The sequence below is a fragment of the Lynx canadensis genome, chromosome A3 (assembly GCF_007474595.2).
Source record: "Lynx canadensis isolate LIC74 chromosome A3, mLynCan4.pri.v2, whole genome shotgun sequence".
Lineage (NCBI taxonomy): Eukaryota > Metazoa > Chordata > Mammalia > Carnivora > Felidae > Lynx > Lynx canadensis.
Window position 1 is genome coordinate 26,598,235 of NC_044305.1, and position 16,131 is coordinate 26,614,365.

Consider the following 16,131-nt stretch of genomic DNA (forward strand, 5'->3'; position numbering starts at 1 on the left):
TAGCTGGCTCAGTCAGTACAGCATGCCACTCTTGACCTCGGGATTGTAGGTTTGAGCCCTACACTGGGTAGAGAGACTGCTAAAAATAAAATCTTAAAAAAAAAAAAAAAAAACCACACATAAAAGGCACGACATGTAAATTAGGTCAAAGAAACAAGTCAAAGGTATGGGCCCATCCCTGCTCCGGTGTACAAAGTTTTACACTCTCCCGTAGAAACCTGTGTAGGTTTAAAGTCAGCCCCCACTCTAGCCATTTACGGTTAAGAAAATATCTGGAAGTAGTTTCAAAAACAGTCTGAAGGACACACTCACTGGCAAATAATTTCCCTATGAAATCCAATGAGCCATTTGTCTTCATCCAGGGAACAACATGTACTTTAAAGTATTCTGTATCTTGGAAGAGAAGTAGATACCACTAATTACTTGCATACACATTTATTAAATTAAGTACCTTTAAGCCTTTATTTTATTATAAAAATTCATGCTCATTAAAGAAATCATAAAAAAAGCTCCTATAAAAAATAATAATCTACAATACCACACTATTCCAGTCTGTCTCCCTCTCTCTTTCTCTCATTTTTTCTCTATATACACACATATATTTGAAATCTGCTTCACATATTGTGAGCATTTTCCATGTCAATATATATATAGATATTTCATCAACTGACAGCTATACTATAATTTACGTATACCCTATTTTTAGGCATTTTCCAATATTTTCACTTTATAGATACTACTAGAAGAATATCCTTGTAGTTCAATTTCTGTACACATCCTTAAGTATGCCCTTAAGATAAATTCCTTTTTTTTTAATGTTTATTCATTTTTGAGAGAGACAGAACATGACTGGGGGAGGGGCAGAGGGAGAGGGAGACACAGAATCCCAAGCAGGCTCCAGGCTTCAAGCTGTCAGCACAGAGCCCAATGCGGAGCTCGAGCCCATGAACCATGCGATCATGACCTGAGCTGAAGTCGGACGCTCAACCAACTGAGCCACCCAGGAGCCCCTACCCTTAAGAGAAATTCTTAGAAGTGGACTTGCTGACTCTCGATACAAACTGTAAAACCGTTCCTAAAAAGGAACTTATATCACCAGAGGTATGCCAGTTCCCCACAATGTCACCAATTCTGGGCACTAATAACCCTCAGCACTCATTGTCTTTATAGTATACAACTATACCTATGCTCTGAGATAAATCATAAGAGTAGTTACACCCAACTTCACTGCTCAGTGGTTTGGCCAGTATTTCGTTAGCTTCTCTCAGTGGATTGGGGTAATTCAGAAGGTACTTGAGTGCCTGAGAAACATTTATTCTAATAATTATTTGGTTTACATAGTGACATCAATCCATACACCAGAGAACTTCATCTTTCCATGGTCTCTCCTATGAACTCAATGCAGCCAGAACTCCACAGATACCTTTATAACAATGCCCCAGTTGAGGTACTTAGTGTAGAAACATGATTATTTTGGAATCAGAAGGAATCTTAATAACTAACTTTTGCAGTTTATAGATAAGGATTAATTACAGCAAAAAAGGCTCTTCCAAGATCAACACAACAATAATACTAATGATCATGGTAAAAACAGTTACCAAAAGTACTTATACATGCCAGGTGCCATGAAGTAGTAAATACATAGTATTTCAAATACTCTCCAACAATCCCGTAAAGCAGCAATTATTATTCCCATTCTAGAAGAGGAAGCTGAAGAGAGAATGATGTGCCCAGTATCATACAATTATGTAAAGGCAGAACTAGATCCAAAACTGAGGCTCCTAACATCAACACAATGTTCTTTCCACATTGTTCTGCCCTCTCACCCTATGAATTAAAGAGGCATATTAACATAGTTATGGCCTCTATTTGCATAGAAAAGAGTACTGCATATCCAAGTAAATCCATTCTCCATAGTCTTTTGCCCTGAATAGAGGAGTCTTTATTATTCTCATTTTAAAGTTTTCACTCTCTATGTCTACCTTCATTAATCAATTTAACTCACTAAGTTATTTGTTAGCAGTCCACTCTTATACACTCACTAGGGGCCTTAAATATGGGCTTAATGATATCGGAGCTCCTTTCTCATTAATACTCAAGTTGAGACTATCTATGTCTTACACAAAAAGTAGAAGATCTAGTCTCAGACACAAAGGAATTTAAAATCTAGATAGGAGCTAAGGTTCTGGTGCACTCAAAAAATAAGATAGTATACAATATTTAAATTATAAACTCTAAATATAAAGAGAATTAGAAATTGGGGCGCCTGGGTGGCTCAGTCGGTTAAGCGGCCGACTTCGCTCAGGTCATGATCTCGTGGTCTGTGAGTTCAAGCCCCGCGTCGGGCTCTGTGCTGACAGCTCAGAGCCTGGAGCCTGTTTCAGATTCTGTGTCTCCCTCTCTCTGACCCTCCCCCACTCATGCTCTGTCTCTCTCTGTCTCAAAAATAAATAAACATTAAAAAAAATTAAAAAAAAAAGAGAATTAGAAATTAATATCACTTAAGTCAAACTGATTAAATATGTTTCATTGAACATCATCAAAATAGTAGGAAGCACACCATAACAAAAGTCACCTTTTAAGCTTAGTGTAGCCAGAACAGTTCTGGCCAATGAGAATGAAGTAGGAATCTGCTGAGGGATTTACAGGAAAACTTACTTTCCTGACATAGCCACAGCCCTTGTTCTTGCCCTTTCCCTTCAACCCTTCTTCTTGCCTTAAAGGCAAATGTAATAGCTAGAGATAGAGCAGCTATCGCGTATACAAGTGGATGGCCAAAAAAGTAACACTGGCCCTGATATTGCTGAGCTACTGACCATTGATCAAATCAGCAACCATCTACCTCCAGACAATACTCTTTTTGAATAAGCCATTATAGTCACATTTTCTGTCACTTATAGCCCAAAACAATCCCAACAAAGAAGTCCAGAATTCTAGACCTGTCTCTGGCATTTACTACATGTGTAGAACAACAGGAGAGGCACTGTATCTTTCTGCCTACTTACTTCCCATAAACATGAGAAGGCACTTCAAGTACTATACAATGCACTACTATATCACTGCCTCTCCTCCCCTTGACCATATCTATATTCAAAGGACCCTCACTGAAAGATTCCCCAGTGACTGACAGTGGTTAAAATTCCCCTGTTGCAAGGAAGTTTTCCTGTTCTTGTGAACAAACATACTGGAAGACATGGGAAAATCTTGGATTCCCATGATCTTAATGCCTAACCCAGGTCACTGGGAACACTTCCCAGGCAGGAATGCAATGAAGACAACTAAAGCTGGGGGAGGGAAGAGGCAGGAATGTAATATGCAACCACCCCACTTAGCTTCCTAAAAACCATGATTCCACCAAAGCATGCCACTGAAAAAACCACCTGGAAAGTACTCAGATATAACCCCTCACATTCTTTTTTCTTTCTTAAATTATGGAGCTACATGGCTACCCTCTTTGGAGAGCAAGTGCATGTTTTTGATAGGTCTTGCCAAGTGTAAAACTTTATCTTACAGATATGTACTTATGCATACGTAAGTATAAGAAAGTGCACGATAGCATTGTTCATAAAAGCCAAAAAACTAAAAACAAAAATTCCACCAATAGAAGACTGTTTGAATAAATTAGGGTACAATCGTATAATAAAATATTAGAGAATTTAATATTAGATAACTTTGCATATGTGGTAATATGTACACAATGAGCTCCAAGGGCTATTAGGTGAGAAAAGTCAAATGTAGAAGTGCATACTCTCATTCATGTTAAAAAGAAGGAAAGGGGTAATATATACTCATGTATACTTTTGTACATACATAGATTATTGTGGAAGGAGACACAGAAGTGTTAACAGTATTTGGGTCTGGGAAGAAAGCTAGGAGTTCTGAGTCAGGGGAAGACTTTTCACTATACGAACTCTTTGAATACATCTTATTATATAAATGAATATCTTTTCAGTTTAAAGAACTGGTTAAGCAGTACTTATTTCCCCCTAAAGTGGCATTTACAGTCCATAAGTCACTGCACTTTCTGGGATTTTTATTAAGTACACTTGGTAATCCAGCAATAATTGTTAAATCTATTGATTTTTGGAAATAAAGTTTCCCATTTACAGGGTCTGAAATTGGCTACTAACTTCACTTATTCAAATGTTACACATTATTTCTTTTTTTAATGTTTCTTTATAAAAGCAAAATGCTCCTGAGTATTGACTTAATAAAAAGTACACAAACTTGTGGGGCACTTGGGTGGCTCAGTCAGTTAAGCTTCCAACTTTGACTCATGATCTTGAGGTTCACGAGTTCAAGCCCAGCATCAGGTGGCACTGTGCTTACACCTCAGAGCCTGGAGCTTGCTTCAGATTCTGTCTCCCTCTCTCTCTGCCCCTCCCTGCTCACGCTCTGTCTCTCTCTCTCTCAAAAATAAACATTAAAAAAAAAATTTTTTTTTAAGTATACAAACTTGAAAAAAAAAGTTAAAAATAATAGCTAATGGGGCACCTGAGTAACTCAGTCAGTTGAGCATCTATCCGACTCTTGATTTCAGATCAGGTCATGATCACAGTTGTGGGATCAAGTCCTGTGTCTGGGTCCTGGACCGAGCACGGAGCCTACTTAAGTAAGATTGATTCTGTCTCTCTCTCTCTTCTCTCTCCCTCTACTGCTCATGCTCTCTCTCTCTCTCTCTCTCTCTCTGTCAAAATAAACTTAAAAATAATAATAGCTATTGGGGCGCCTGGGTGGCTCAGTCGGTTAAGCGGCCGACTTCGGCTCAGGTCATGATCTCGTGGTCCGTGAGTTCGAGCCCCGCGTTGGGCTCTGTGCTGACAGTGCAGAGCCTGGAGCCTGTTTCAGATTCTGTGTCTCCCTCTCTCTGACCCTCCCCTGTTCGTGCTCTGTCTCTCCCTGTCTCAAAAATAAGCAAAACGTTAAAAAAAAAATTATAAAAAAAAAATAATAATAGCTATTAATTACTGAGTACTTATGACATGCCAGACACTCCTGGAGATGTTTTACATGTATTAATTAACTCACTAAATCCTCACAAAAATCCTATGAAGTAGGTACTATTATTGTCTTCATTTTATAGACAAGGAAACTGAGGCAAGGAGAGATTTACTACTTACTCATGATCACACAGTTAAGAAATAACAGAGCCAGCATCTGCATTCAAGTAGGCCCTAAAGGATGTGTCCTTATCCACTAACCTCTCTTATTTACTTAATTTTTTTTTTCAGTAATCTCTATGCCCAATGTAGGGCATGACCCCAAGATCAAGAGTTGTGTGCTCTACCGACTCAGCCAGACAGGTGCCTCTTTGTGTGCGTGTGAGTATATATTTTTATTTATTTATTTATTTATTTATTTCCTCTCATATTTATTTTAAAAAATAGAGATTTATGTAGATCAATGTGAAATGTCAAGGCACAAAGGATAAAACCATTTATAGACAATAACTTCCAAATACTATTTACTACAGGCCAACCACTTTATTAGGCACTTTACATAAATCATCTCATTTGGGGCACCTGGCTGGCTCAGTGGGAGGAACACAGGACTTTTGATCTCAGGGTCATGAGTTTGAGCCCTACAGGGGGTGTGCAGATTACTTAAATAAATAAAAATTTTAAAATAAATACATTTTTAAAATTAAGAAACCATCACATTTAAAGTGCATTAAAAATATACAAGGTAGATATCATCATCACCTTTTTACAAATAAGGAAACAGGCCCAGAGTAATTAAGCCACTCCACGATCACCAACTAGTATGTAGCAGTGTTAAGTTTTAAGACCAGGTCTGTGGGATTCCAAAATCTCAGGTCGCTATAATGTACAGGTGTTTCCTATAAATATTCCTTCAAAGATGAGGTAGATAACCAAATCATACTGTCAGTCAAATGCAAAAATTAACTCTGCTTTACACAAAACTAAGCATCCTGAGAAGCTGTTGATAAAAGAACACTGCTAAATTAAAAACCCTATTCTAAATACACTGGATAGGGGGTCTGGGTGGCTCAGTTGGTTAATTGTCCGACTTTCGCTCAGGTCATGATCTCATGGTTCATGGGTTCAAGGCCGGCGTCGGGCTCTGGGCTGACAGCTCAGAGCCTGGAGCCTGCTTCGGATCCTGTATCTCCCTCACTCTCTGCCCCTCCCCTGCTTGTGTGCTTGCTCACGCTCTCAAAAATAAACATTAAAAAAATTATAAATAAGTAAATACATACATACACCGGGAAAACTCTGAGCTAAATCATCCCATAAAGTAAATCACCATCTCTTAATTTCTCTTTTATTAGTTTGTACTCTTGCATATAAAGTTTTTGCTATTTATAAGACGGAAGTTAGTCTGAACCTCTCAGTGGATATTATAGAGTAAAAGAGACCATGAGTACAGTATTTAAGCATCAGAAGAAGAAATGTCTTCTGAGGTCTAGGAGTGCATTTGATTGATGGGGGTCAAAAGGCAAGGGGCTCAAACCTAAATATGCTTAATCTTTATTTAGGTGAAATTTTAAAACTGAAATATTATTTTTCTAACATGACCATTTTAAAAAAAAGCTTTTTGGGATGCTTGGGTGGCTCAATCAGTTAAGCATCCAACTCTTGATCTCAGTTCAGGTCATGATCTTGCAGATCATGAGCATGAGCCCCACAATAGGTGAAGCCTGCTTGGGATTTCCTCTCTTCCTCTCTGCCCCTCCCCTGCTTGTGCACTCTCTCTCTGTGTGTCAAAATAAATAAATTAAAAAAAAAAAAAAAAAAAGAGGCTTCTTTTAAAAGCTATTTTTGGTCCAGTATGGCCAACTCAGGAGACCATTCCCACCTCCCCAACTCCCCGAAAAAGGGGAAAAAGTAAACAAAATACAAATCCATTGAGAAGTCTGACTCTCTTCAATAAAAGGTGATAGCACAAGTACATGAACAAAACCAAAAGTAACTACTCAGCTATGCCGGTTTTACCACATTGCTTCTCCCATAAATAATAAAATTAAGATGTAAAACCTTCAAAAATTAAAAAGCACAAGGCTAGTGGGAAATGGAACAGGCCAGAGTCTGGGCCAACTGTTTAAATGAAAGAGACCTAGGCATGATGGGAACTGGATGCCTTCCTGCACCCCTTTATCAAGATTGAATTTCTGTCAACAGGTCTCACTGAAGAAAAAAAAAAAAAGAAAGAAAGAAAAAAGGCACATGCGTCAACCACATTCTCCCAAACAAATCAGACTGCCAAGGAAGAGAATCAGCTTCACATTTCAAAATTATCTGAATCTACCACAGCTCTAGATTCCTGCAAAACTAGAAACCATCTGAGTGAATAGCTCTTTCAGACCAATAATCCTACAACAGAACTGAGGAAAAAGCCTCTCCCATATTATGAACCACTTAGCTTCCTTTTAGAACTGCCTATTAAGTGCCATCATCATATCACATAGCTCATTTTTGTTTCCAAAAAACAAAGACTAAAAGCATATATAGAATCTCTTCCCTTAAGAAACTCACATTTGAGTGGAAAATACAGACAATTGTGATACAGGGTGATCCGTGATATAATAGAAGAAAACCAAAGGCACTATGGAAGTGCAGAGAAGGGGAACAGGAGGGTCAGAGAAGGGTACCTGGTGGAAGTGATGCATAAAAGATACAAACAGTGGTGAGCATAGCATAACCTACGGAGATGTTGAATCACTATGTTGTACACCTGAAACTCATGTAGCATTGTGTGTCAACTATACTTAAATCAAAATTTTAAAAAAGAAAGAAAGAAAGAAAGAAAGAAAGAAAGAAAGAAAGAAAGAAAGAAAGAAAAAGAAATGCACAAAGAACACAGCAACAACAAGATAACGAGATACAGACAGACCTACAGACCTACAGAGTTCTACAAGGATGAATACTGACTTTTTCTAAGGGAAGAGATAAATGGAAAAGGGAAACCAATGAGGGAAAAGCACACAACTGAGGAAGATTGCAAAAGCAGCAATGTAATTTGTTTCCACATTCGCCTGAAATTAACCTCGATCATGTCCTGTCCCTCTTCACTCTCAAACCAAAAATAACTAGCCTTGACAAGCTCTATAAATCAAAAAGCACAGGTTCAGGGGAGGTGGGGGAAAACTGCAAAAGGGTAAGTTCTAAGGAAAGCTGGGAACAGTGGACTGGCAGCTCCTAAACAAAACAAAGACTTTGGTGTGACAGATGCTCTCAAGCACTTCACTATCCAGTTTGGGAGCTGCATCTTAACCTATTCCTATTGGAAGAAAAATCATGACTTAAACAACTGGTAACATAGTAAACAAAGTAAGTCAAGACTTCATTAGAAGTGTAGTTAGTAAATGGTCCCATCCCAAATGGTGCCATTCCCCCAGGGACACCCTCTCCTACTTTCACAAGGGAAAAGAGATCCTGTTACCCAACCACAAGTTAAATAGAGTTGAGTTATTTTCATCTTACCTACATTTTTTTTTTTTTTTTGTACATAAGGGATTAGCAGGAGTCAGTAAATGGCAACATAATCCAGCATGTCATTTTAACTGTTAATCAAAGTCACAAACTAAGTCTGAAGGAAGTAAATGGACTTTGTGTTTCCACATTTATGTTTGCTAACTTCTACGTTGAAATTGGATCTGTTTACCGAAACAGATCCATGAAGCTTCCAAAATTGGGTCAATTTAAAATCCAATGACAATCCCTCACTGTCTAAGCACTCAGAAGTCAGCACAGGACACATGGACACTTGCTGTAATTCATCACTGTCCAGAAACCTCCAGCAAATGTAGTTTTTTTTATCGACTCTCTCCCAAACTTGTGAGTTATGGATTACAAACTCAGTTCTGATTTAATTTATCCACAGAACTTTATAAACCCTAATCTACTCTTATACAACTAATAGGACCTTGATAAAAATCAATGATGCCATTTACCAAATAATGGCAATATTATTACCAAATAATAACACAGATCTCTGTAGAATACTAAAAGGAAATCTTTGTAGAATATCCAAGTATTCTGCTGTTCCAACACAAGAAGCTGAAAGAGTTTTGTAAGGGTTGACAGTGGGGCTACAGGAGGTTACAATCCTAGTCAAACCTCCATCACTCAGTCTTGTAAAGATTTACATCCTTCAAAGGGTATCTTTCTTGGGATGTAGATACACATGTACCTAAGAACCTCAAAAACTGATTACCTATTAGATGCCAGGAAGTGAGACAGACAGCGACAGAAGATTTTTAACTATAAATATTTTTATATTATTTTTATTTTTGTGCCACGTGAATGTATTACATAGTTTAAAAATATAAATTTGTGCCTGTGTGAATATACGCTACTAAGTGGGTATGTTTATCAGCACAATTCTCCCATGAGGCAATTGGCATTATGTACCAAAGTCTTGAAAATATGCATTCTTTTCACCAAGGATTTCACTGCATAAAATACTATGGTAGAACCATCTAATGGACTACCATGTAGCCATTAAAATTATGTTGTAGCGGGGCGCCTGGGTGGCGCAGTTGGTTAAGTGTCCAACTTCAGCCAGGTCACGATCTCGCGGTCCGTGGGTTCGAGCCCCGCATCAGGCTCTGGGCTGATGGCTCAGAGCCTGGAGCCTGTTTCCGATTCTGTGTCTCCTCTCTCTCTGCCCCTCCCCTGTTCATGCTCTGTCTCTCTCTGTCCCAAAAATAAATAAACGTTGGAAAAAAAAATTTTTTTTAATTATGTTGTAGCAAATTTTATTGACATAAAAAAATGTTCATAACCTAATCAGGTTGAAAAAAAAATAATGAAATTTTTTAGTGTATGACTTTTTAAAACCAAATACAGGCACAGAAAAAAAATTGGAAAGAAATCTATCAAATGTTAGCAATAGTTTATCTAAGAGGTAAAATAGTGAATCATATTTATTTCTTTTGCTTTCCCATATTAAATAAATTTTCTGGGGTGCCTGGGTAGCTCAGTCAGTTAAGCATTCGACTCTTGATTTCAGCTCAGGTTGTGATCTCATGGTTTGTGGGCTCAAGCCCTGGGTCAGGCTCTGTGCCAACAGTGTGGAGCTTGCTTGGGAGTCTCTCCCTCTCTCTCTCTACCCCTCCCCAACTTGCACTCGCTCTAAGTAAATAAACTTAGAAAAAATAATTTTTTCCCCAAATATGTTACTTTTTAAGATACATTAAATACCTTTAAAATATTTTTTTAACGTTTACTCATTTTTGAGAGAGAGAGAGAGAGAGAGAGAGAGAGACCAAGCAGGGGAGGAGCAGAGAGAGGGAGACAGAACCAAAGCAGGTTCCAGGCTCTGAGCTGTCAACACAGAGCCCAAACAGGGCTGGAACCCACAAACCATGAGATCATGACTTAAGCCAAAATCGGACGCTTAACCGACTGAGCCAACCAGGCACCCCTAAAGTTAAACACTTTAAAACAATTTTTTTTTAATACTGATTTATTTTCTGAGAGAGAGAGAAAGAGAGAGAGAGAGAACATAAGGGGGGAGGGGCAGAGAGAGATGGAGACATAGAATCCGAAGCAGGCTCCAGGCTCTGAGCTGTCAGCTCAGAGCCCAATGTGGGGCTTGAACCCACGAGCTGTGAGATCATGACCTGAGCCGAAGTTGAATGCTTAGCTGACTGAGCCACCCAGGCGCCCCTAAAGTTAAACACTTTGGATGCTAATATATTAATGTTCCTCTTATTCCTTTTTAATGTAACTCACTGTAGACTCAGCTTTACTTGTGGTTTAATCCATCAGTCAGTCCACCTGCCTATAGACTTGACTCAGAGTTGCAACGTACTCTTTCACCTCTCTTCTGAAGTCCTGAAGTCTAGCAAGTACTTGTTATCAAGAACCTGGAAGAAACAGAAAGGTGATATAACAGGTTCATGATCTCTATAGTAAAGATGGTTAACAGAGAATAGGAAGGGGCTGCATAACACCAGAGATAGCCAGCCACTCTCCAAACCAAAGAGTGCTTCTGAGAGCTAAGTTCTAAATAGCATAAATCTACCCCAAATGCCAAACTTCTTGTCATTTCAGCTTAAATTTTAGTATACATTTGCCGTCTTCTGGTGTCTTTGACATTATATATTCCCACTTTAAAACTACCTTTCCAAATCTTGCAATTTAGGAACACTGACACCAACAAGTAATAGAGTGCATTTCTATTCAAACCTCAGGACAAATAGTAGGCACACTTATAATAAGTAAGCACACTTATAAAGTAGGCACTTATAAGTAGGCACACTTATAAAAAAATTTTTTACTACCTTTTTCTATTTAAATGAGTAGATATAGTATTTTTTATATATTTCCAAAGTAAGCTCCTTTCTCACTAATCTTTAATTGCTCCCCAATCAAGTTTCTCTGTGCAAACAAACCCAGAACCCCTCCCAGTTATCTATACTTTTTGCACCAAGTACCTTAAAACCTCTGAGCTCTATGTCTGTCTCAAATACAGATCTATTTACAGAACTGAATGGGCTGTTCAGTCTCCCTGTAGTCAATTAATTCTGTTTCCTAACTTTACTCATTGCAAAGACAATTCAGTTTGCCAAAGGGCATCCAGGTCTCTCCTCTTCCTTCCTTCACCAGCAATTCAAAAAGGATTAGGGAAAAGACCCAGGAGAGGCTGAAAGGAAAAAATATATAGGGGACACAGAAGAACTCATCATCTCCTGGCACCTAAACAAAAAATGAAGGACTTTCTCACCTAATCCGGTCTCCCGGAGAAGCTTAATTGCAAATGCAGGGTAAGTCAACTTTATTAACCTTGGAACACACAGACTTAAGCATCATTTAAATAATTTTAAAATTTAAACAAATTGACCGACCTAGCTGAAGTCATCCAGTTTTTCATATCTGCAATTGTGTAGTCAATTTAGATAATGCCCTCTTGCCTATCCAATACAGCAGATATTAAGTGGGCAACTTCTGTGCACCAAGACTGTTCTAGTTCTTGTCTAACCACACTCTGCTTACCAAGAGCCAGTATGTGTCCCCTCTGCTTCACAAAGACACGCCTTGCTTGTCTTAAGCCTCACTGATCTCCCTCACCTCTACATTGCCAGGGCGCCTACAATACATAACACTAGAGGACTCCAATTCGGTCGTGTCTTGTTCAGATTGTCACTTGTCAATCTGAATCAGTCCTTTGTCCTCAAACATACCAGAAAACCCACGAGAACATTATACATCTGAATACCCATAGTATCTAATACCAATCTGAGCACACAGTACACCCTCAAAAAGTCAATTAATTAGCTAAGTGAGCTGGGAGCAACAATAACTTTTATCCCGAGAGTGGCAACTTAATGCTGAGCTAACACACCACACCAACAGTGTTACTCCAAAACAACCAAGGCTGATCTAGGGGTGGCTGGACAGGGGTTATGATATGATACGCTGACGACACAACAGAAGAATATCCTTATCATAGTAGTAAATAATTCAAATTCTGACATCCGATGAGTGAGACAAATACAAAGAAAGGTCATAGGATGTCAAGACAAGGTAAAACGGAATGAACCTGGGAGTACATAAAGCAATGACCTCAGAGCAAGATCAGGAGAGCGATGGACGCTGTCTGGTCCTAAGCAAGACTGATTGGGGAAAGTCCTGGGTACTTAACTACTAGAAAACTGTCTGTGAGACAAAGAAACCATACATCAAAAAAAGGGGGGGGGGGTGCTTTTTATACTCTGGCTCACACTTTTCCTTTCCTCTCCAACCTATAAACGTTCTAGGATAGAAAATTAGAAAGGAAAGAATACCTAGTTATTCGTTACAAAGGGGGAGGGCTAAGCAGATACAGATAAAACAGGATGAATTTTAAACCCCAAACAGAAAGACAACTCCAACTACAATTAAACTGTCCCGCAATTCTCACACCGTATCTATTACCTTTCTTTCTTACACAATAGTTTTTAAATGCAGTTGCCTGTGCCGACATCAGTTTTCCTCCACCGAAGCCACACTCCTTGAGGGCGGGGCTACTGTTGCACCCATTTCTTGAAATCTGGGCCTGTTTCCTCCTCTATAAAGTGCGGGTTACGAAGAGCGCCTGCTTCATCGGCTTGGTGCGAAAATTGAACGAGAAAACGCACGCAGAGTGCTCACTCCAGCGAATGCTTATTTCATCCCTTCGTGGTAACAATGGTCGTTACCGTTACTAGCCTACAACCTCCCACCAGCCCTCCTTCCCCCTATTTCCCACGGCCGGCCTCCGTCTCTACCTCGAGACGCAGCCCGCCAGCCTCGGTCCGGCCACACTTCACGGGAAAATCCTGTCACCAAGAAAGCGGTGGTCCGAAGTCTAGCTCCCTCTCGGCCCGGCCAAGACGGAGCCCACACACACACACCACCGCCGCCGCCTGTGAAGCCCGGGCCAAGACGCTCGGGCCGCACTACGGGCTTAGAGGCGAGCGACCTCCAGCCGTTCGAGAACCAGGCAGAGCAGCAGACAGCAGCAGACAAGGCAGCCCCGCACCCCCAGCTGCTCCCCGTTTCTCCCCAAGGCTCCCCTCACCTCAGCTCTGACAACCGAGCGTCCGGAACACCCGCCGCGGGCCTCATTCAGTACCGTTGAAAATTTGAACCCAGGCTCTCTAGTCGAATGCACCAATCAGAGTGCCAGGAATGGGCAGTCTTAGCCTCCCGATTGGCCCAGCAGTGCGCCGGGACGCCGGAAGTCATGATGAGGGACAAGCAAACAACCGGCCCGGGAGCCTCCTGGGAAATGTAGTCTCAAGCAACTGTGAGAGCCCCGTGGAACAACTCTAAGAAGGAAATTACTACAAAGCCCAGAATGCTCGACTACAAATTATTCGGGAGAGGTGGTACCAACTGAGGAGATGAGGAGTCGCTTCAGGTAACAGAACGGCGCGCACCTGGACCTCCCCAAAACTTTAACCCAAGAAAAATATTTATTATTCTCCCTATAGTGGTGTATGGTGCCTTGCATGTTCATAGAAATTCTCTTCGTTCTAACATAGAGTCCCCTGTGTACAACATAGACTCGCCCTCAGCTTCTCTGCCAAGGAGAGGAGTCTCTCAAAGTCTTCATTAAGTCCAGGCCCTGACATTACTGGCTTAAACTCGCCGTTTATGATTGCTTGGTCCTTCCCTTTTAATTCCATTTACGTCCCTTGCTTTGTCATCCTGGTATTATAAAAGAGAAAACAAAGGCTCAGGGAAGTTGAGTGAATGTGTCTAAAATCAATAAATGGAGAAGGTGGAATTTGAATTAAGGACATCTGGTCCTAAAGATCATCAATAATCAGTTAGAAAATAATAGCAGCGAAAAGGGGAGAAGATCGCTGTAATAAAAACTACAACATTTAAGAAAAGATACCTAAGACCTTTATCTGAAAATTAAAACCTGTAAAGCTTGGTTGAATAACTATAAAAATAAGTAAAAAATTTTATACTTTGTTAGTGGGTGGGGAGGTCCAATATTGTAAAGCTTTTAATTTTCCATATGAAGGGTTCAAGGCAATTCCGATGAAATTTCCAATATAAAACGTTTTGTCATGGAACTTGCCAAGCTGATTCTAAAATTCATATTGAATAGGGGCACCAGGGTGGCCCAGTCGGTTAAGCATCTGACTTCGGCTCAGGTCATGATCTCACAGTTTGTGAGTTTGAGCCCCGCGTCTGGCTCTGTGCTGACAGCTCAGAGCCTGGAGCCTGCTTTGGATTCTGTGTCTCCCTCTCTCTCTGTTCCTCCCCTGCTCTTGCTTTATCTCCCTCTGTCTCTCAATAATAAATAAACATTAAAAAAATTTTTAATTCTGTTTGACAAAAGGAAAACAAACAAGAAAGACTCAGTGAAATATTTCCAACACATAGTACAAAGAATTAGAACCCAATATATAAATAAAAAAAATCTCCTATGAATCAGTGAGAAAAGGACCAAAACTCAACAGGAAAAAAAAAAAAAATAAGGAAGATGGGCAGTTCTTAGAAGAAGAAACAAAATTGGCCATTAAAGATAATGCAAAGGGACACTCCGTCTGTTTGGTAGATGGGATGCTGCCAGATTCATGAACCCCTTAATAAAGCCAGTTGGACCTTCAAATTAAAAAAGAAAAGACATGCAAAGGTGGTTGGCCTCAACTAGTAATACTGAAATTTAAAATAAATGTAAATTTAATTTAAGCAAGAAGGTACCATTTTTCACCCATATCAAACATGTATGCCCTGTGACCTAGGACTTCTATTTCTAGGTTTAGTTCCAAGAGATATTCATCTACTTTCACATGGAGGTACAGAGGCACGGTTACTACAGCATGAATTGAGCACCTACCATGTGTCAGTCACTGTACTAAATGTGAGGATAGAGTAGTGAAAAGACAGACAAAATCTCTGTCCTTGGGAACCTGACATTCCACTAGAGAAGATAGACTCTAAACAAGGTAAATAAATGATGTAGTATATTAGGAGGTGGTAAATGCAAAATCATTTGCTCTCCAGGCCCCAAGGGGCAGATAACAATGACAGGAGGAAGGCAGGGGCTGGACAGAGACAAAGGAAGGACAGGGTCTGCCTACACTGTGGCCGCCCACTTTCAGCAGACACATCAATCACCCAGCTACTAGGGACCTGCAGGGCCATGGAGTAGCCAGGCCCAGGCTGGGGTGGAGGTAAAGGGAGCTCGCTTTACATTAGGAGAGCAGGGGCAGCAGACCTGTGCTGGGTCCAGGGCGTACTAGACAGAAGGTGCTCAGTAGGTGAGTGAGTGAATGGGCAGTGCCTCGGGCCAGGATGTGTGTGAGAACTTCCCAAGTCGTTCCAAGGGGTGAGCCTGACCCAAGGGATTCATCTCCTGTCATTCCTTCTGCATTGATGACATTCTAGACGGAGTCTCAAGTTCCCATTCTTCATGAATGGCAGACCGTGAGGTCTGAAATCACCAAAGCAGCATTTTAGAGCTGAAAGGGCAGACACATCTGGTCCAGTCTACCCACAATTTCACCATCACTGTTTTGGCCTCCATGTGAAGGAGTGTTGTAATTTTAAGTAGGGTAGTTCAGGGACATTTGGACAAAGACTTGCAGAAGGTGAAGAGTGAGCCATCCAGATAGCTGAAGGAAGAGCATAGCAGGTGTGTTTTAGAAATAGCTAGGAAGTCAGGGTGGCTGAATCAACT

At 40.3% G+C, this 16,131-nt stretch overlaps 1 protein-coding gene across 4 annotated transcripts in view; it reads right to left on the bottom strand.

Annotated features, from left to right (window-relative positions):
- Nucleotides 1-13,581, bottom strand: part of TPX2 (TPX2 microtubule nucleation factor) — a 59,132-nt gene extending 45,551 nt beyond the window's left edge. For 2 of the 4 annotated variants that reach the window (XM_032592587.1, XM_030309846.1), the window contains exon 1: nt 13,510-13,570. The gene's annotated coding sequence lies outside the window, so the exon portion shown is untranslated. Of the gene's footprint in view, nt 1-10,700; nt 10,835-13,509 lie in introns of all 4 variants that reach the window. The other 2 variants (XM_030309848.2, XM_032592586.1) reach the window with 2 other exon arrangements.
- Nucleotides 13,582-16,131: the final 2,550 nt, after the last annotated feature.